The 23,099-nt window shown below is 42.8% G+C and overlaps 1 protein-coding gene across 4 annotated transcripts in view; it reads right to left on the bottom strand.

Moving 5' to 3' along the window:
• Positions 1–23,099, bottom strand: part of DIP2B (DIP2 acetate--CoA ligase B (putative)) — a 173,102-nt gene that overhangs the window by 135,497 nt on the left and 14,506 nt on the right. The window lies entirely within an intron of this gene.

Here is a 23,099-nt window from a genome sequence, read left to right as displayed (position 1 = left end):
GTTCCTGGCAACAGATACTACAAGCCATTCCTTGAACAGTAGGAAAGTGCCACAATTTTAGATTTTGGAACAAGAAGAAAATGGAGAGAAAAAATAACACTGCCACAGAAACCAGCTAAGTCAGGTGCTGCATGCCAGCAGTCCCGCACCTGGTTTAAATTGTCACTCCCTGAATTAAAGTAGAAAGTTCCTCTGTTCTCTTAGTATAGTATTAAAGATGAGAAAAACGAAAACCTATCTTGCACTTTTGACAGGCTGACTGCTGCAAGCATCTGAAAAATGTTCCACTCCAGTACTGTTTATGATATTTTAATATGGCTTCAGTTTGGTCTCCTGTGCAGGTAATCCAAAGGGTTCAGTTGGTCCCCTCAAGGGAGGTATTGTTGTAAGTCCAGAAATGGAATCCTATCAAGTCAACTTTACGATAGGGTGCCCCTATAGGAGATGGCCCCTTTAATCAAGTGTCCAAATTTAGCTGCACTCGATTGCCACTGGTCTCCACAAAAGAAAAGTACATTATTTCTGGCAGGGTAGGGAACCACCCTGCTTATTATTACCTTGACCATGCTAGAGAAACTGTAGTGCTGTACATAAGAATGCACAGGGAGGAAGGAGTGTTTGAAATTAGCCAGGCGCCAGCTGCATTTTGCTCCTGGCGAGGGTCCAATTGCGACCATCTAGAGATCTCTGGATGCCAGGTTGGAGACTGACAAGTGTTACAGAAATGAAATCAACAACAACAACGATAATCCCATTGCAAAAAAAAGTTTCAATGCACCCAAGTTTTACTTTTTCAGACTGTTGGGGCCCAAGAATTGAATTCTTCGCTCCCTATCCTATGTTCTGGAAGTCCTTTGTCTACACATTGTAGCCTCCATATATGCTTCCACTTCCTATTTTTGCATATGCTTTTGACTGCAACTTAAATCTTTTTTGACTCACCCTTCCTTCATCTGCATGCTTCCAGCTTCTTGTTTGTGTACCAGGTGCATGCTAATTGAGTTGTTATGTTTGTTTAGCTAATTTCCCCCAAATAAGTAGTCAATGCTAATACTTTAGTAGACCTCATTTCCCCCCAAGAAATGTGTGTATTTTGCTGAGCTATTCCCTATTGCTGAGCTATTCCCTATTGCAGCAATGAATGTGCATATTTTGATTCTCTGTGTTGAGTAAACATTATCTCTGTGGCTTGGGAAAGACCTGCTGGGTAAGATCTGCCAAGACTCACTATTGCCATGGTTCAAAGATCCTAATAGACAAACAGGATGCTTAGAACGTGCATAAGGGAAACACAGCTCTACCAAGGAGGCCGGTTAAGAGTAGTGAATGGTGGATCAAGAGTTATCCATTAATGCCAACCCTATTACTTCTTCCGGAGGGGTGGCAGTGTTAGTAACATAAAAAATAGTGTCTTCTGGCTCCTTAAAAACTAACCAATTTATTATGACACAATATGTGTGGACTATAGCCCTTTTTATTAGAGGCATGAAATGTCATCCTGAATTACAGCACATAGATACAAGCGGGGGGGGGGGCACAAATGCAAACATTGAGGTCAGAGGGAATTGCAATGCAAAAATATGTAATTAAACATTGATCATTCACGAAACACTTAGCACAGAAATTTTGACATTGGTAAGCCATGTTGGGGACACAGGTGGCGCTGTGGGTTAAACCACAGAGCCTAGGGCTTGCTGATCAGAAGGTCGGCGGTTCGAATCCCTGCGACGGAGTGAGCTCCCGTTGTTCGGTCCCAGCTCCTGCCAACCTAGCAGTTTGAAAGCACATCAAAAAGGCAAGTAGATAAATAGGAACCGCTACAGCGGGAAGGTAAACAGTGTTTCCGTGTGCTGCTCTGGTTCGCCAGAAGCGGCTTTGTCATGCTGGCCACATGACCTGGAAGCTGTACGCTGGCTCCCTTGGCCAAAAATGCGAGATGAGCGCGGGACCCCAGAGTCGGTCACGACTGGACCTAATGGTCAGGGGTCCCTTTACCTTTACCTTTTTAAGCCATGGTAGTAATGCCCTATTGCTGTTATCACATGGTAATATGTGCAGGGGGGGGGTGCACACTACATATGACAATACAAGGTGTTGGAACCAAAGGTTCTCATGCTGGGTGGCTAAATGAAGCATGAAAGTCAACCAGGTCCAAGCAATCCTAACCGAACAAGTAGAAAAACAGGAGAAAGGGGAGCTGAATTTCACCAGCACACATCTCTCTGAAACACAGAAAAACCAGAGGACAAGACCAATTTTCCCTTCATTGGTTACTGCTTTTGCCCTCATTGCTGTCCTGCCAGACAAAATGCCCTGAAGAAGTAACATGCTGAACAGAAGACGTTAGTTTGATAAATTTAAACGCAGCAGCAGAGACCTTGGTGAATCTAATCTTTGGTGACATGCAAAAGTGGATAATTCTTTCCATGTGGTTGCCTTTTTATATAAAAAAAGGATACACCAAGGAAGCAGCTTGGGCTACGTTGGTTTCTCACTGTAGAAACATTTTTCTCTGACTTGCAAAAGGTTGACCAGGGAACAACTGTCTGCTTCCTTTCACTCTAGGCACGGATGAAACTGGACTCTGAGCTTACAGTCTCACCCTAACAGAAATTATCAGCAACTTGTGATGGCAGTCAGTGGGGACAGCAAGCCCTTCTCATTTATGTATTTAGCAAGAACAAATACTGTATGAAGGCTTCCCAAACTCAATTCAAATGTTCACTATTTGATCAGTAGGTGTGGAGCAAAGAGACTCTCTTTCAGTGGGGGGGAGGCAAAATGAAGAAAGGCCTCTTAAAACAGTCCATAAATGTGAACAAATGCCAAAATCTCTCGGGCTTTAGATTCAGCGCGCCCCCTGCTATCAGAGAAGTGCCTAAAACAGGGGGACACAACCTGCGGTCCTGCAGGTTGCGAGTTGTAGTTCAGAAACATCTGGAGGGCTGCAGGTTGTACACGCCTGGCCTAAAAGGAAGAGTTTTCGAAAACTAGCCACATTCACCTACCGGTACATTACGACATCATTATGTGTGCCCCTGTTTCACTTGGTATTTTTAGCAACAAGCCAAGGTCGACTGTAAAGCACAGTGGATAAAACAAAAATGTTAACCCCCCCCCCAATTATAATTTAATGTCCTTTAAAAATAAAAATAACACTTGTTTAAAATGTCATCTGAATGTAATCCATCATAAGCTAATCCTCTCCCGTCCGTGTCACACTGCATGCTGCTTTAACGGGTGCCCTAACCCTTGGCAGCAGCTTGGCAGGGGGAGGGGAGAAGGAGACAGGCTGTACAAGCAGAACTTCGCATGGTTTTTTTTTTTGAATCCCTGCCTTAATCTCTTACAACTAAATCCATGACGTAATATCAAGCACAATGAGATAAAGCCTGCTTTTCAATGCAAAATGAATGCACTCAAATTTAAAAATCACAATCCTGAAATGAAGAATCAGACATATGATCATATATCAATTACCATATTAATAATTGTGCAAAGTATTTATGACTACCAAGCAAACAGCATGGAGAAATATCATTCTGCCAGGAAACCCCCTCCTTCACTTCTGGAATGTTCTGGGCCCTTAAGTATTTCAAGTGAGTGGTCTTGCTTAGTATCCTTGCATGGGCCCTAGTGCCGATGAAACAGAAATTCTTAATTCCATAACTTCTTCCTAAGCAGATATAAATTCTGTTGATCAAATGGCGTGTGCACTGTGTGACCAGAGGCTTTAGATTAGGCTCTTGGGCAGTACAAAAGCTCTATTTAGTTGCTAGCAGATATGTTTCATTATAGGAACCAAACTGTATGCAAGTTTATTTGTGACATATATGCGATAGGAAGCTGGAAGCGTGATTTACATCACTCTACCCTGCAATAACCTAAAAGTAATCCTCCAGTTCGCAGATTTTAATCAAACTCAAGTGACTGTAACTGTGCAAAGAAGTGAGCTTCTATGTCTGCATTAATATGTAAAATCACTTCACTAGCCTGGAAGAATATAAAAAATTCACCAGCCCACAACATGTCTTTGCAGCCCACTCATCCGTATTTCTCTGTACTTCAGTGAGGCTTGAACACTGGGGCCTCAAAACTACCTGCTTGGTATCAACTGTTCGCCCTATCAAACTGCTACTACCCTGAGCAATTTGCTCCCAATAACGTCAGAAACTTTCTAGATCGTAGAGGAAGAAGTCGGGATTCAGGAAGCAGGTCCCCCTGCACGGGAACCTGAGTTCCCAATGACTCTTCCAACGAGACTTCAGAGATCCATCTCCAAAACATAGGGTTGCCATATTTCAAAAAGTAAAAACCAGGACACCCCAAAGCATAGCTGCCAAGTTGTCCCTTTTTTAAAGGGATTTTCCCTTATGCTGAATAGGCTTCCTCGTGAGAAAAGGGAAAACTTGGCAGCTATGCCCCAAAGGTGGTTGAGCTTTTTGGTTTTGTGAACCAGTCTTTGTTACCCCTAAAAAATGTCCTCTTGCACACAGAAATTAGAGCAATTAAAGAGCTATAAAACAGTGCATTTCTCTCCATTCTTTAAATGAACTGTACAGCAAAAGTTCCAAAGTACAATTCTAAGCCCTATGTTCTAAATGTAGAAACCAGAGAACAATAGACAGTTCAGATTGATTTGGTCTGAAGTATGATGTCTTACTGGAGAATAAACTGCTGCAATCAGTGCTACAACATTCCCAGTTTCTTGAGGAATTCTGTTCCTTTCTGATCACCATTAAATCTCTAATGGGGTGAACTACATAAAGAATAATAATAATAATTTATTTATACCCCACCCATCAGACTGGGTCTCCCCAGCCACTCTGGGCAACTTCCAACAGAAGTATTAAAATACAATAATTTATTAAACATTAAAAGCTTCCCTAAACATAAATGTGTATAATGAAGCCCAGACCTTTTCTCCACCTTCTTCTTAATGAACAGCAGCCCCTGAAGACTACAATGTTTAGTATAGGAGGGAAAGCACAACCTTTCCACAAGAAACTTTTGTTAGCTTGTTTAAAATGGCTTTGGACCCTTTTTCCCACTCCCAGAGTTGCATATGTGTAAACACATAGCTAAAAAACCTACAGAGAGGAGTAGCTGAGGGAATTTTGAGTGGGGGAATAGCCAGCAGGAAAATTATGCATCCCTCTTCTGCTCAGGTTTAGCATTGTAAAACTATTTTTCATTTTAAATACTTTCAGTATTTTGTAACCAGCATTTGTATATAATGTGCAGCTTGACCATATGAAAGCAAGGCCAAAAACAAAACATGCACCATTGCTGTGCAAGCAGTCAGTGACACTGCTTGAAGTGCTAATGCCTTCTGTGCCACAAGCTCCATGCTGAGATCTGAAGGCAAGAAGGAAATTTATTCTCTGGGCTGCTTTAAAATGGATCCATCTCTAAGGGAACACTGAAAATAGTTGCCTTTGCTGCAAGCTGAATGCAGACCAAAATGAGACTGCAGAAAGAACCTTCCCAGGGTCATCTACCACACATATATAATTTGGCTGCACTGTCTAGAATTTGAACAAAGGACTCTGGGCTGCAGCAGAAGTATCAGCACTGCCAAGTATCAGCTGACTGAGGATGACTACACTGCAAAGGGACTGTGCTGCACGTGCAGCTAAAGCCTCTGCGGGTTTTTTTCATGCCAGCAGACTGCACCATCACAAGTCACCCACAAAGTCCAGCATAACACTGCCAGGAAAAAAGTACAGTACACCGCAGGGTGAAGACCTGGGCAGGTAATGGCTTCTTATCCTGCAGTTCACAATAAAAATGCCAAGTTTTTACAAACACACATAGAGCGACCAGAAATTCCCATTTACACGATTATGTTTTTATTAGTAAATATTCCATAACTTCCTGGAAATGGGGGAAAGTGAGATGGTAGAAAACATCTGACTACAAAGGCTAGATCCAGAAGCTGAAGTTAGTGCAGAATGCTGTGCCACAGTTGCTGTCCAGAGTGAGACCCTGTCAGCATGTAACATCTCTGCTCAGAGACCTGCACCTACTGTATATTAGTATATAAAGCCCACTAGTATATTAGTATATGAAGCCCATAACAGCTTGGGACCAGTTTACTTGCAAAATTGCTTTACCCCAAACATGCCCACTCGGCCACTTCGATGAGAACAGGCACTGTTTCGGGTACACATAATACTCATCCTCCATTTGTAAGAAATCATTCTTTTAGTATGGCAGCATCCATATTCCCTGCTTATTGACACCAGGATGCCTTCAGTGTACTCCTTTTGATGCCTGCCAAAAGTATTTTTGTTCAGGCAAGGCTACCCAGTCATGTAGAATCTGTCAAGTGTTTTATTTTGGCTTTTAGATTATTATCATAGAATCATAGAGTTGGAAGGGTCTACAAGGGTCATCTAGTCCAACCCCCTGCAATGCAGGGTTCTTTTGCCCAACATGGGGCTTGATATTGTTGATTTTTAATTATTCTTTGTTTTAAATATTTGTTTCAACTGTTTTTTACTCATCGTTTTATTGTTGCTGTCTTTCCGTAAACTTTGAGGTTTTATTACAATCAAGCAGTATATAAATGTTATGAAATGAATATAATGGAAATGGTGCAGAGAGAACAAAATGAGTGCAAATCAGATCTGGAAGAAAAACCAAGAGAAAACAACCATTATGTAAGGTTGTTATGAATGCTTAAGTGCTTCAAATCAACTTTAAAACCTGTTCTGACAGTGGCTCATTCAAGCTGGGTTCTAGAATATAGGTAGAATACTGGTAGTACTGAGTCAATTAAACACTTTGATACCTTGCTCCTAAATATAGGAATTCACTTGGGCCTCATCCCATTCTCCCTCATAGTATTTTCAACCCTTTCCCATTGTACCATGGGAGATTAGGAACACACAGAGAGATTAATGGGTAAGACAATGCCGTAACGCATGAGCAGAAAGCCAGGTTCCATGCATGCAACACTTTCCAAGCTTTCTCCTGAGTTGCCAGAAGGGTACTAAATGATCAAAGGAATGCAAAGTTAGATTCCTTCAGCTAACTTCTATTTATTCATAATCAGCACTGTCCAGAGCTTATTTACATACATTTCCCAGGGCTTACACAATGCAATATAAAGCCCACAAAGCTTCCCAAATCACAGCAGCATAACCCTACCCCTCAACAAAATAAACCCAAAACAGCATACAAAATGTACACTTCCCTAAACATTTACAATACCCACAGTTAGGCCAATTAAGTGTCAAGTCCTGGTTTCTGAGGAACAGGCACTGGTGGTGAGTGCAGAGTGTATAAAAAACAATCAAAGGAGTGAACCGCAATAACCTCAGCTAAGCCAGAAGCTCTGCCTGGGGAATGGAAAAACAGATCTGAGTCAGGTAACCCATCCAGCACACTATCCCCCCAACCTGCCATTTTTATAACTTCCTGCATCTCCCCAGCTACCGGTACCATATACAGTGGTACCTCGGGTTACAGACACTTCAGGTTACAGATGCTTCAGGTTACAGACTCCGTTAACCCAGAAATAGTACCTTGGGTTAAGAACTTTGCTTCAGGATGAGAACAGAAATTGCGTGGTGGCGGTGCAGCGGCAGCAGGAGGCCCGCATTAGCTAAAGTGGTACCTCAGGTTAAGAACAGTTTCAGGTTAAGAACAGACCTCCAGAACGAATTAAGTTCTTAACCCAAGGTACCACTGTAGAAGCCACTGGAACATTCCCACAGTGACAAGTCCATGAGGGATGATGGCATACAGAAATGGATTAGCTCACAGTAGGGCTGGGCAATAACTGTTTTCCAACACCATAATATACTACCAGCTAAATACCGTGATATGGCGGTATATCACGTTGTCGGAAAGAAGCCCATGTCAAAGCAGTGGCAGATGAGGCAGGGATGCTAACACTTCGATTCTATGCCTGTCTCATCCGCTGCCTTGGCACGGGCAGGGTGGGGGAGAGAGCAGGCTGCCTCTCCCTCCCTGGAGGATGAAGCAGCCTGTTGGGTCCTGCCGCCACCCATCTCGGTATGGCAAGACCCTCCACCACCCCGGGGAGGCCTACCAAGGCCCTCCTCCACCGCAGATATATATCGTGATATATTGAGATACTGTGATATTTATCTGGTGATATATTGTGATGTTGAAAACCAGATATGGCCGATCCCTACCCGTGTGCTCAAGCCAGAGGGACATGGGGCTTGTTGAAGCAGAGGAAGGAACAAGCTGTATCGCGCCTTAGCAATGCAGCTGGTTTCTCCCTCTGCAGCAGTGAGAGGGCCAATCACGATAGCGGTTTCACTCAGTGGTATATCGCTGGTGAAACCAGCACCTTCTGAATCCCTCTGCCTCCAGCACCCGGCTGCAGCTTGTTTCTCCCTTGGCACTGGTAGCAGAGGGACTCAGGAGGCGCCGGTTTCACCAGCAATATACAGTGGTGAAGCCATTATCGCGGTCTGCCCCTAATACCGGTCCTGGGTGATATATGGCTATACAGTGGTACCTTGGTACTCGAATGGTTTGGCTCCCGAACAAATCTGCTCCCAAACGCCGCAAACGCGGAAGTGAGGGTTCCAGTTTGCGAACATTTTTCAGAAGCCGAATGTCCGATGTGGCTCATGTGGCTTATGATTGAGTACAGGAAGCTCCTGCAGCCAATCAGAAGCCGTGCCTTGGTTTTTGAATGGTTTGGGGAGTCAAACGGATTACGTTCAAGAACCAAGGTACCACTGTATTGCCCAGGCCTATTTCACAGATAGTTCCCAACTTGTGTCTTCTCTATGTCAGTGTCAACCCATGTCAAGAAATATACACTACTGGCATGAAAACCTTCCATACATCCAGGGGAACACTATGGCAAATACCTGCACTATTAGGCTGCCTTGTATGGAAGCTATCCCACAAAGAGCCACAAAGGTCTGTGGCAGATGTTAAGTCTGGACAACTAACATACATACCGGTAGTTCCCCAGACTTAAGAAACAGCCATGTTGCTATGCACAAGAAACTCCTTTGTCTAGTCCTACATCCTTACCAATATGTAACACCTCCAGAGTCCAGCAGGCTCTGAACTGCTTGGCTTAGCTTTTAAATTAACCATTCCTTAATTAATCACCTTCCATCACCATTCTCCTGCCAACAGTCCCACAACAGTGTTTTTTTTGCTCAAAACCAAAATAGAATACTGCAAACGTATGCATCAACTCTACCCCCACAAGGTTTGAACCCCTAAGAAATCTGACTAAAAAGGTATTGCGGAGATCCTACCGTAAGTCTTGTGTGAAAAGAATGCAAACCCAACACAATCTCATACTGACTCCCTCTTTATTTGTTTGTCAAGCCCCCTTTACAAATCACATTCACCCCTCCACTCTTGCAGGATATGGAAATCTCAGCCAAGTTCATCATCTCTACCCAAACAAGATTAAATCTCTCCACTGCCTATTATGTTTCTAAACTTTCAGTGAAACTTGCGTTAGCAAGGCAACAGCAGTTTCTCTTTCTTACACAACCACTGACTTCTGTCTATATCCAATCAGGAATCAAGTTGCTGGTTTTGGATTCTCAGCCAAAATAAAAGATCAAGATTTAATAACTGAAAAGCCTTTCAAATACCAAATCAAAGAGCCTTAAAATATAGGCTATATTTCATCAGCTACTGCCTTCTCCCAACAGGCAAGCAAAAAAAAAAGCTTAAGCCAGAACTAATTTGTTACTTTTTATTTTGCTATAAATATGAAAAAAGAACATAAACTTAACTTGTTTTGCATGTTTTCCAACTGAGTTCTATCACCACAGACCCAGTGGTGTTTGAAGACTGAAATCTTATGTCTAACTAGGATTCAATATAGAGCCATTTGGCTGCACTATAAAAACTTCTGAATCAGTTTGGCAATATTCTGTTTTGCAAAACAAACACTTCAGGGATGTATTTTAAAAGCAAGATGTAACACACTTTGGGTTGTATGTAGTACTAGTCCTACCCCAAGCAGACCCGTTCTTTTCAATGGCTCTACTTCTGGGTATAATTTAGCTAGATACAACATGAAATCAAAAGACTATTTAAAAAATCCTCACTGTTTTAATTCAAGGTTTCTAGGTGTATAGCCAAGAAACACAATGGAATAATTTGCTTCTGACTCATTCATCCCCAGTTTTCCAAAGGTTGCTCTCATTTTCTACTGAATTAGTTCCAGGAACAACAACCATGATTTTAAAGCAGCCACTCCCTCTCCTACTTTACCAATATGTTCCTGATATCAGCCACACCTGCATGGTTTCCGCTATGCAACTTATGTCTAACTTAATCATAGTCAAATCAGTTTCCTACTTGGTGGGCCACTTTCAGCAACACTATGGTTTATAACATGGGTCGGCAAACTAAGGCCTGGGGGCTGGATCCGACCCAATTGCCTTCTGGATCTGGCCCATGGACGGTCCAGGAATCGCCGCGTGGATCGGCGTGGAGATTCTGATCCTTCTGGCTGCACCATTCCCCCTCCCTCCCACACACCGCAGCGGCGCCTCCTCAATCGCTTCTCCTGGTTTCTACCTGCCCTGCCTAGCAGAGGAAGGGGGTTGGGCTTTGTTGAGCCGCAGTTGGCTGAGCGCCATTTTAAGCAGCCCTTCTCTGGAGCCAGCCCTTTCACGCCGCTCATCGTCCCGCCGCCGCCGCCGCCAGCCCCTGCCGCTTGCAAGGCACAGGTAAGCAGCCACTGGGGATCATCCAGTGATGTGGAGAAGGAAGGGGAGAGTCTGGCCCCGCACAAGGTGGGACAGTGGACCGGCCCCCTGCAAAAAAAGTTTGCTGACCCCTGGTTTATAACGTGACAGAGAACGTCTGCCACCAGGCAAACAATGATAAATAGTATGCCCCAATCTCATTGTGGCATCAAATAAAGAGAATCAGAAGTAAGCAGAAAGGTATTCTGAGACATCGCCAAAATATGTGCCTCCTGCCGTCAGAACACTGTGTAGCACCATTCCCCATTAATGTATTCTGTGGCCTGGGAAGTGACTCTCACATTCCACAATAACAAAAGCAAAAGATCAATCCACAGACACTACAGGGTAATCAATGTTCAAACCACTCATTCCCTATCCTGTTTCTCATATTTTAAGACATACCCATAAAATAAGCCATAGCAGGATTTTTAAGCATTCAAGGAATATAAGCCATACCCCGAAAATAAGACATAGTGATAGGCGCAGCAGCAATGCCGGCCGTGGCAGGAGGAGGAGGAAAAAAATAAGACATCCCTTGAAAATAAGCCATAGTGTGTTTTTTGAGGAAAAAATAAATATAAGACGTGTCTTATAATATGAGAAACACGGTACTCTTTCTATGGTGGCTCATAATGGCCTAAAACAACAAGAGCCAGCACTAAAAATAATAATAATTACATACTGCGAATGTACAGAGGTGGAGTGCAAAACGGGTCAGAGTCTATGTTCTTAGCTCAGTCACTGAGACTGAACATAAAAAAGATTCTTAAATTAGTATCTGTCCTTGTATTTTACCTTCTGTTGAAGTAAGCCAATAATATTCGATTTTTTGAGTTGTTTGAAACATTATGCTGATGTGCCAGATGGAGTCACGTTTCCTGTTTCCACTGCGATGACACCTTATTGTTTCAATCATCATTCTTGAAAATGTGTACTCAAGAACCAGATTTAAGGTAACAGAGGACAAAAGTGCACATATGTTTTAAGGAAAGCCATTTTGAGAAAGCCTGTCAAAACCTGCTTCAGCTTGGATTAAGAAATAGTTCCTGTTTTATCACACATGTGCCTAGGGCAAATACTTAAATGTAGTCTGAAAAGCTAAACTAACTGAAAATTGAGTAATCACACAATTAATGTTCATGGGCAGAGCAGGCATCTAAAAAGCAGTAATTACTACAAGCTACACTCTGAATTTTGCAAATCACACTCTTTGGAACAATTCTGGAAAAGAGGATCAGTTCCGATCACAAGGAACCCCCCCCCCTCGAAATGACCCTCAGGGTCCCTTCCTCTATTCTACAATTCTACGAAAACGCTACATTCAAATTTTAATCTATCTCCCATTCCACTTTTAAAAGGGCAAGGGCAAAAGAAAGGATAGATAGGGCAAAAAGCATCACTACACAAAATTTATCTAAAACTGTTACAATGAAATTGAATAGACTCACACGGGTAAGAAGAATGTCCTGAATGATTTCCACCCCTCAAAATATTATTGTTTCTCCAAGTGCACTATGATAACTTCAAAGCAGTTTTTATACTACATGCAGTGAGTTTTCAGATGAGGAGACCAGTATCCCAAACATGCAAAAACCTATTCCAACTTTCGCTAATTTAGGATTACGGTAATCTACCCTAATTTGAAAACTAGCAACCTACAAGTCATTAGATCCAGTAAATAAACAGTGGCCAAAAGGCAACCCTGATTAGGAAAGTTTTGAATGTTTGATGTTTCATCGTCTTTTAAATATTCTGTTGGGAGCTGCCCACAGTGGCTGGGGAAACCCAGCCAGATGGGCAGAGTATAAATAATAAAGTTGTTGTTGTTGTTGTTGTGGCTGGTGTTACAACACTAGAAGGAATGTGCTTAAGATTTAAACAGAAAGCACTAAAGATTTTTTTAAATCAATAAAGATCACTTCTTTAAATAAATCAGAATGCAGGGCACCAAGCAAAGACATACCTTTGGCCTGATCTATCAAAGCAATTTTGTGTAATTTTAGGTTAGCTGTTTTTAGCTGAAGCTTAAATTCCTGGCACCTTTCACCATGAAACAATCATGGCATAGTGTTGTCACTGTTATCTGGCAGAATCAGTAATCTTAGATTCTGCCCCAAGAATATAATTCAATTATTTTGCTCAAACAGACCCAGGACATAATCAAACACCTCTAGATCAGATTTCTGGGCTGATCCCAACCATAATGAGAGGCGGGGGGGGGGTCCTCTCCTTATGCCTATCTCTGTGATCTATGCAACTGATATACCTAAACCGTCTACAATAAGTCATGAAACGTTTTCCCAACCCTGCCTACATGATCAACTCACAGCAGCAACAAAGCATACTGTAAACAGGAATTTCAACCACAAGCTCTTGATGGCAGGAACTTTCACTTTTCTAAAAGAGGCTGTGCAAACACGGCTGTTGCAATGGTTCACAGAGGTGGAAAGCAGATGCAACCAGAATATGAACTTTTCTCTCCCTGCAAGTGTTTGGTGGATTTCCCCCCGCCGCCCCCCAAACATGTTCATTGTATTCAAAGACAATAGGACAGAAACACGAGGCTTCAAGAAGAAAAAAATGACAGGAAGTGTGCACTAAGGAAAAGTTAGACTTGGGAGAAGTTGTGCATAAAATTTATGTTAAAATATCTAAAACATTTAAGTCTAATCCTAGGAATCCTAGGTTGGTTGAAATGATTGACAGGCGATGTCAAATGATGCAATATGACTGACGAGGGGAGAGTTTGCTTGAAATGGTTTTTAAACTCTTATGCACTTTAGAAACAGTGCTTTTTGGTAAGGTGCTGACTTGGAGACCCTGAGGCTTGGATGTGCTTCTCACAAAGAAGTTCATTTATTAGCTTCTAAGAAACACAGAGAGAAGGCATTGGTGTTAAGCAAACTGCACTGTGTACCAATCTTCGATACATTTTAACATGACTGATGGAACTAGCCTGGAACTACCTGGGACATATCCTTACCAAGGGTAAATGGACAATTATTGCCAAATCATGACTGCAACGGGGCTACCAAAACATGAAGTCCCTCCTGCAAACAAATTTCCTCTCTACTTCCCTAAGCCAAGGTTTAGCAATACACAGTTGGGTTAAATCCTAATTTACCCTTCCACAAATGGAAGGGCTCCTTGTGTCAAGTCTTCTGATCCAGTGGAGGATCCCAATGGAGGCAGTGGATGAAGGTTAACTTTCACTTACTCTTCCTCCCTGCAGCCATCCCCTTATCCCAGAGGTTTGCCCAATCCTTTAAATTTTTAAAGAGTGTAAGGGGGGGGGTTATCAGCAGAATTTGCCCCCCATCTCCCACTGGCAGGAGCACTGCCTGAGCAGAACTCTACTCAGGGAATACTGTCATTGGTGAAAACTTAGTCTGTATCTATGCCATGTGCAAGCCCTGTTTAACAGTCCGCTAAACTCCAATTTGGAATGTCTCTTATATAAACAACATTAAAAGTATGAGAACCACTCAATGCAGCTTTTTTTTTTTACAGCCTGAGGATATTGTTACTGTCATGGAGTCTAAAAATATCACAAACTGCAAGGGAAATTATAGATTTCTTGCATGCTTCCTATTGTTCACATCAAATCAATACCTTGGATTGAAAAATATTGCTGTGCAAGCAGAACACATTTCCACTCACATAGAGGTTTGGATGGCTGATTTCCCCTCTTAAGTCCCTCAAGAGCCACCTTAGAGGATATCCTAACACTCCAAAGGCAGCTTTTCAAAGGCCACTGGAGGACAGAACTGGTAAACCATTCATACATAATTTGAGCGTAAAACAATGTAATGATAAGGGTAGCAACTTGCCAGACTTAATGTTCACCAAGGATGGGAGCACAATTTGAATTGTCCTCCTGAGATGCTAGACCAGGCATCCCCAAACTGCAGCCCTTCAGATGTTTTGGCCTACAACTCCCATGATCCCTAGATAACAGGACCAGTGGTTGGGGAAGATGGGAATTGTAGTCCAAAACATCTGGAGGGCTGAAGTTTGGGGATGCCTGTGCTAGACTGTCTTCAGCCAGCCCTGAACAAAACTGGGTTTAAAATGACAATTCAAGAAACCAGTTGAGTAGAAGTGAGAACACACACAAAAGTATACATTTGCTTGTGCTAAAAAATTCAGCAGCTCCATTAAAATGACGTGTCTCTTATGACACTGCACATATATCACTGGTGTCTTCAACTTTTTCAGACACAAACATACCTGTAATCCAAACATGTATCTGGGGATAGATTTCTTAATTTTCCCCATATACTTGTATGCTGTCGCAACTCACCTTAGATCTGGTCATGACCCAGTAGTCGGTCCCACCCCATCAGTTGAAGACTATTGCTATACCATAATAAACGAAGCCAAGCACAGCTGAGAATGGGGTTCTCCCAATCACCAAGAGTAGCAAGTGTGCAAGACAAGTCACGGCTCGAAGGTGGCAAGTCAGAGGGCTGAAATTTAAGAATGAGTGGGGAATTCATTCAAGATACAGTGGAACCTCGGGTTGCGGACGTAATCCGTGACGGAGGCACATCTGCAACCCACAGCATTCGTAACCTGCGATGCAATTTGGTGCTTCTGCGCACGCGCGAAGCACAATTTAGCACTTCTGCGCATGCGTGAGTGGCGAAACCCGGAAGTAACCCTTTCCGGTACTTCTGGATTTCCCGCGGTCCACAACCTGAAAACACGTAACCTGAAGCGTTTGTAACCCAAGGTACTACTGTATAAGTGTGGCAAGGATGTGTCTGTGCACCAAGCTGGTGCTTGCATTCTCAGCAATCCTGATAAACACAGTTTTCAGCAAGGTCTACAGCAAACTGTTTTAGCTTGAACAAAGCAATAGAGCCCAGTCACACACAGATGTGAACTAGCAATAAAAAATGCTTTTTGTCGCCCTTTATCCAACCCAGCATTTAATGTCAGTCCTTAACCACCCCGGACAGACACTACAGAAGTGCTTTTATTCATAAAGTCACCCAATTTTAACAGCTATGGCTGCCTAAAGCATAAAGCATTATTCCTGCATTAAAACATATGTTTTTCAAGGCAGCTAGCCATCCAGCTGTTTCGACAGCAAGATTACAGAGAGCCTACTTATGTCAAGATGCAATACAATTCCTTGCGTTGTTTTTATACCCTGGGGACATTGACTGGGGAAAGCAGGTTGCTTGATTGCTGTACGAGTCTACAGAAAGAGCCAAATGCTGGTCACTGAGGCAGGAAATTCCCTTGTATTTCCATCATTACATGAGTGTTTTAGGGTATGCTTGTAAAAGTTCATAACCTACTTACCGTATCTGTTATTATGGTCCCAAAAGTTAGAAGAACTGGTGGGGAGAGAAGTGAAAATATCCCACACACCCTTCCTTAACAGGTTTTATGCCTCACTACAACCCTAGCTTTTTATGTAAGCCAGTGGTTTTCAACCAGTGTGCCATGACACCCTGGGGTGCCTTGAATGATAGTCAAGGGTGCCACGGGCAACACTGAACTCTGTCCTTCTCTTCTTCCCTCCCTCCTCAGATGCCCTCTTGTGTCTCTGCTTCCCAAAGACATGCACAGCTGTTTGTTGCAGCAGCCCTGGCTACAAGCTCCCCAGGCGAAAGGTGCCTCTTGGACTGGCCAGAGGGTGCTTCCCAGGCCCCTGTGGAGCACTGTAAGGCACCTATATTTGGGACAGGGGGGGCAGCTCAGAGACCAGGGGCAGCAGTTGTGGCTGCCTGGAGGACTCTCAAGGAGGGGAAGAGGCTGATGGAATACTCCACAAGGGAAGTTGTTCGAGAAAGGGCTGCCAGCTCTGCAGGCAAGGGGTGACATAACTGGGCTCCTGAGCCCCACAGGGATGCCACAGAAAGAATGTAGTTGGTCAAGGGAGCTGTGGACTCAAAAAGGTTGAAAACCTCTGATGTAAACAGCGTATTTTACAATGCCGTTAAAGGGGATAGCTAAACAGGGTTCCACAAAACATGTGGAGATTTGAACCTTGAACGATGCATTCACCATCATTCTTCTCAAGGCTGTGCATCATATTCAAAGCAGTCTGGACACCAGCGAACTAAATATGTGTCAGGCAATAAACAGGGCACTGCTGCCTGAACAACTTCTGTTCAGACATTTTATACTTCCTTCTAACAGATCAACAAAAGTTGTTTGATTTGGGAATTGGGCAGAGGTCACAGGGTTCAAGACATGTGGTCAATTAAACTTGTTCTTCGGGGTCATAGTCATACAGAGTTCCCCTCAGGAATGCTGCTTGCCCATTCCCTGAACTTTTAGGTATCATTAAAAGCGGTCTGTTCTGCAGCACACCAATCTTCATACTGTGCACCAGGACACGCTAGTCAATAAAGCTTACCTTGAAAAAAGTAAATCCACCATGTTGGATGTACCCCTCGATGCCTCTCAGAGGAGGGAAGCCCCATGCATCATTTATCCCTGTCGCACACACGCAATATATGAACGTCATCTCAGGAGAGGGAATTTGGAAACTCACATGTCTGGGAAACCATGTTGTAGCCTTTATACTTACAACGATATAAAGAAGGGTACTGGGATGAAGAACACTTTTTTGTCTTCCTTTATTAACATTCATTTACGTTAATTTCAACGTTCAAATTGTATCTTTTGCACTGCCTTTTGATGCCTTTCCCTCTCCAGACACATACAAAGCACACACGCGCACACTCAGCAGAAAATCTCTGGCCATGGGCCGGCCTGCAGTCTATCAAAACCACAGTTTTAACTATTTTAAAAGTACAAAGCCTAAGCAAATTTTGAGTGCCTAGTGCACTTGGTAGCTGTGTAAAAAGATGTATGACTCACAAGAGAAGCACAGACAGGACCATAAAACATGACTGGCCCTCAGGACAATGTCGGACTGCCCACATGCAGTCAGTTCTTTTGAATGTAAAGGAAATACCAAACTGCATGTCCATGAACAATGCACAGCCTGGCCAACGCAACCTCTTTTCAGTGACAGACAAGGAAGCAATCCAGTTTGAACTTATACGGACTGAGCAGGCTGAGCTGAGGTTCTCATCTACACTAACCTAAGTTGGTGTTCTTATAAAAAACACCTTGGACTTCTTACTCCCTGTACATCATATGTACATCATATACCGGTATAAGCTGCCCAATTGCTCTAGTAAACTGAGAACCAGATTATTTCACATTCTCAATCAAAATGGTTCAACCTTATGACAGAAGAATGCATTTTTCCTCAAGCAGAAAACAAAAATGGTGTATTTCAATATTCCCTACAAAAACTTTTCAGAAACTACTTTGGGTGGAAGGGCAGATTACAAATCTAATAAATGATTTAGGAATTGTTCAAAAATTGCCAAGTTCTTACAAATAATAAAGATTTCACAGATCAGATTATTATTATTTAAATAAGAATTCTGCTGAATACTAAATAAAAAAATTCCTTCCAGTAGCACCTTAGAGACCAACTAAGTTTGTCATTGGTATGAGCTTTCGTGTGCACACTTCTTCAGATACCAATTTCTCAACACTCGCAAAATGCTACCGGTACTGGCAATTTCACAAAGTTGAGTGGCTAAAGTGCTTAAATACTGATTATCTTACCTTCTTCCTTTAACTTGCCAGTTAACACAATAACCAACTCTGATCTCTCAAGACTTAAATCTTCACTTTAATAGTAACATAGACGCCCAAAACAATCTACATGCTCAATAGTATAGGCTACTTGCCTTGAAGAAGACTTGTACATGTTAGCATGTAAACGCTGCCAAATGCAGTACAAAGCAGGCAGGGCATTCTTTACTATCAGAATGTCACAGAAGTTAGAGCTCATGGTTGCAATCCTGGAAAACCTAAACCAAGGAGCTGGGCATGTTTAGCCTGGAAAAGAGGAGACTGAGAGGAGATATTATCAAGGGCTGTCACATGCAAGAGGGAACAACCTTGTTTTCTCCTGCTCTGTGGGTAGGCCCTAAACCAGGCACCCCCAAACTGCAGCCCCGCAAATGTTTTGGCCTACAACTCCCATGATCCCTAGCTAACAGGACCAGTGGTCAGGGATGATGGGAATTGTAGTCCAAAACATCTGGAGGGCCAAAGTTTGGGGATGCCTGCCCTAAACCAAAAGCTTCAAATTACAAGAAAGGAGATTCCGACTAAACATCAGGAATAACTTTCTGACAGTAAGAGCTGTTTGACAGTGGAACAGTCTCCCTTGGGAGGTTGTGGACTCTCCTTCATTGGAGGTTTTTTAGCAGAGGTTGGATGACCATCTGTCATGGATGCTTTGGCTGAGATTCCTGCATTGCAGGGGGTTGGACTAGAGAACCCTTGGGGTCCATTCCAACAGGCTTCCTACAAAGACTGCACTGCGAAAGTCACTGTGAAAGTCACTCATTCTCTCTTGGCAAGTTTTTCATAAATGCTTCATTTAAAAATTCAGCCTCTAGATGTCAGATGTCCCAGCCGTAAAAACAGGATAATAATGGCACAGAGACGCCCATGATAGAAATGTAAGAATATGTTTCGAATGTGGTGATCCTGATACAGGAAGAGCTAGTCCTACAGACCTATAATAAAGGCACAGGTCAGTAATGAGACAGAAGGCATTATGAGTCACATCAGCATTACACTGGAATCCCCAAGATTCAGTAAGACAGGATTTCACCACCACAAAAGTTCTGAAGTCCTCAGGCTCCTGTTTATGCAGGCCAGCACAACAGAACAAGCCATGCAGTAGGCCTCAGCTGCAGAGGTGAATCAAAAGTTAGTCGACCTGTTGATGCCATATATTCAAGGCCCAATGGTCAGTGGTAGCAAATCTCAAATATTCCTCTTTTGCAGAGAGAAACAGGCTCCAACAAGCAGTCAAAAAGAGAAGCATTTCCAAATTAAACATACCCTGTTTCCCCTATTTTAAGACATAGTCATAAAATAAGCCATAGCAGGATTTTTAAGCATTCAATGAATATAAGCCATACCCCGAAAATAAGACATAGTGATAGGCACAGCAGCAATGCCAGCCATGGCAGGAGGAGGGAAAAAATAAGACATCCCCTGAAAATAAACCATAGTGTTGTTTTATTTGAGGAAAAATAAATATAAGACGGTGTCTTATTTTCGGAGAAACACGGCAACTTCCAAATCTAAGCAGTCTTTCCCAAGGAATAAATGGAAAACGAAAACCATGTCCTATAGCAAACAGTTCTTGAGAAAGAAAGTGAAACAGCATTCTTACTGGAATTTCGGGTATTAAACTGAACCGGTTGCCGCTGCAATTACAGCAGACCTGATGGGGAAAACACAAGGTACCTGCACCTTTAAGAGTTGTCATGCAAGCTACACCTGCTGAAATTCAGTCTTCTGTACAGCTATTAAAGGTTCATCTGGCCATTCTACAATTTCCAGTGCTAGGTATATACAACTTTTCCCCACAGAGATGTAGAGATATAAAACATTGCCCCTATTGGAAAGAGAGAGAAAGAGAGAGCCCATGGCCAAATGCAGCGTTAAATTTAAATCCAGAAGTTCAGGTTATATAAAACTCTAACCTCATTTCATCTCTGTGATACACACTAGTCTCAGGGCACAATTATTACTCATTGTTCACTGGGACAGCAAACAGTAGGGCAACCAGGCAGACTCGAAAGTAGGAAAATGCTGGCTTGGGCATTTATGTTTAAAGAGTGGTGAAGACTCCTCCTATCAGACATCCTATTAGTGAGGTAGTTTCAGGCCTTGAGGTTGTCCTGCTAGTATTTGTCATCAGCAGAAGTTTGGTATATAGTTTAAACTCCTTGAGCTGATGTTTGCTGCAAGGGGGGGAAACAGAACAAAACAAGCGCAGATGACTCTGCATGAGTCAGTGCTTATTACCACTGCATCTTGGAGCACCAATGATTAGGAAACAGAGTCATAAGAAGTCAGGACTCACAGCTTCTGTTCCTGACTCTGCCACTGACTCACAAGGCAACCTTCGGAAAGCCGCACAGTTTCTGACTCAGGCTCCCTCCTTTGCAAAGAGAACGGATCATTCCAACAGCCCCCTGTAAGTATGTTGCAAGAATAAATGAATATTATGTAAAGAGGTTGTGGGTGCATGTTCACTATGGAAACTTATGTTTGCCGTCAGATGGTAAAAGTTCTTCGATAACAACCTCCTCCTCCTCAACACCTACGGTTAAAAAAGGTGGGCTTACAGCATAAGAATTTGTTTGCCCAGTTGAGAGTCCCAGAATCATGTACCAGTTGGGACAACGTCACTCTGTGGGCCTGCTGGAACATATTCTCACCCCAGCCTAGGATTGTTTCCAGGTAAGAGTCAGAAGAGGGTCTTGAATAGCATTTGGCTAAGACAACTCCTTCCCCCTCTCCCTAAATCAAAAGCAGTGATAGAAACTAAGATATATAAGGCAAATGGCACCTTAAACCTAGGTTATGGTTGCCACAACGGTATGTCTAGGCACCATTTTCTTTTAAAATGAAATTTATTATTCTTGTTATTGTTTTTCATTTTATTTCTACATCACTTTATACTTTAAAGAGAAAATCTCAAAGCAGTGGACAACACATTAAAGCATCCATCAAACCACCCAGAATAAAACAAATTCAAGCAAGGAAAATATTTCAAATCCTTCTCTAAGTGACATTTAGCTCTCCCCGTATTTATTGATTGACTTAATTTATAGAGCTGCCCCATAGCAGAAGTACGCTAGGAACTAGTGCAGTGTAGTGGTTAAACTGCCAGACTAGGATTGGAGAGAGCAGGGTTCAAATCCCCACTCAGGCCTGAAGCTCACTGGGTGACCTTGGGCCAGTCACAGCTTCCAAACCTACCTCACAGGGTCATTGTAGGGATCAACTGAGAAGCCTTGCGCCAGTAGCCTATATGGCTAAGACGCCCCTGCACAGGACTGATGTAGATTGAGATAGCACCTACAGAGTGCTCTGACAATTCTAAAATGCTATATAAATGATAAGAATTATTCTACCACAATAAAACAGCAGAGGGGCTTGCAGAAGGATGCTCCACCACCTTTTCAGAAGTGTTCAAAGCAGTTTACTTGCGGTTTTACAGAATCCATGCCTAAATCCTTCCTGATAGGCCAGCACAGTCACTTATCGGCTCCGACATTTGGAATACTTTCATTACCCCTCTTCTCCATGGGGAAGTAATGTATCTCCCCTCCCCACCCCCCATAATATTGAGGGTACTGTATAAGGCTTCTCTTTATGAGGCTCTGGGTGTGGGGTTGGGAGTTCCCCCTCCAGCGTCTCACTCTTCTGCTTTCCATCTCTACCCCCACCCAGAAAGCAACATGAGGTTAGGCTGCTTCTTCCTCCCCACCTCTCTCTGTCTAGGTAGCAGCTGCCAAGACATTACCCCATTCGTTTCTACATGGTTCCATCTTTATTTCAGATATTGTGATATATCGATATATTGCTATGTTTAGCTGGTGATGTATCAGGATGTTGAAAACCTGATATCGCCCAGCCCTACTATTTAACAATAGTGACAGGTGGTGATAGGTTGAAGCTAAGAGAAATCATGACTTTGCTGTGGAGGTGAGATTCCAAGGGTAATTCCTGGGTTACAACTCAGACTCTTATCCTCAACACACACTACCTACGGAGCAGTGTTAGAAACTCAATATAAGCGAGGCGCCAAACCCTGGCTTATTTAACCAGGGTTACAGTCGCCAAAATGGAATGCCTAGTTGTCATTTTGGGGCCAGACGACTAAAAATACTTATTTTTCAATAAAACTTTTTGGTTCCTGAAATCCATTCTGATTGTGCAGATAAAATATAATGGATAGAATTCTACAGGATGTGTTGCTAGTTGTGAAAACAGTCAAGGATCCCCAGGTGGTACAGACGTTAGGTGCCATTCTGGCATCAGGGCATCTTCACTTGGTTGCAAGTGGCCTATAGCCAGGTGCAAAATGTGTCCGGCGAATTTTGAACGCTGCTCTTGAGCTTCCAGAAAATGCTTAGACAACACTACAAGGGCATTGCTTTACTGTAGTGCTTCCCATCGAAAACATATTTCTACACACCCTTTTGTCATACAGGCATAATAAAATATCTAGATTATTTCAACAAGCTTCATATCTAGCCAAAATAAGAATCTGCTTCCATTAGATATAGTTTGCACATAATTGTGGCAGCACACAGCTATTCTGTGCTACAGGTTCCCCAGTTAGAGGACTGCTCTAGTGCTCCTTCTTTGTTCACAAAATGAACAACTCTTCCTGCTCCCCACACAAGCGCACCAACATATGCACCAATTCTGCCACCACCTCTTACTTCTCTGAAGACTCCCAACACAATAAATTGCCCTGGCAGGCAAGCAACCACAATCCTTTCTTTAGTG

Source organism: Zootoca vivipara, chromosome 2 (assembly GCF_965207765.1).
Source record: "Zootoca vivipara chromosome 2, rZooViv2.hap1.1, whole genome shotgun sequence".
In the NCBI taxonomy this organism is placed as follows: Eukaryota; Metazoa; Chordata; class Lepidosauria; order Squamata; family Lacertidae; genus Zootoca; species Zootoca vivipara.
The sequence above is the reverse complement of the archived record's forward strand: the minus strand, read 5'-3'. Positions and strand labels throughout refer to the sequence as shown.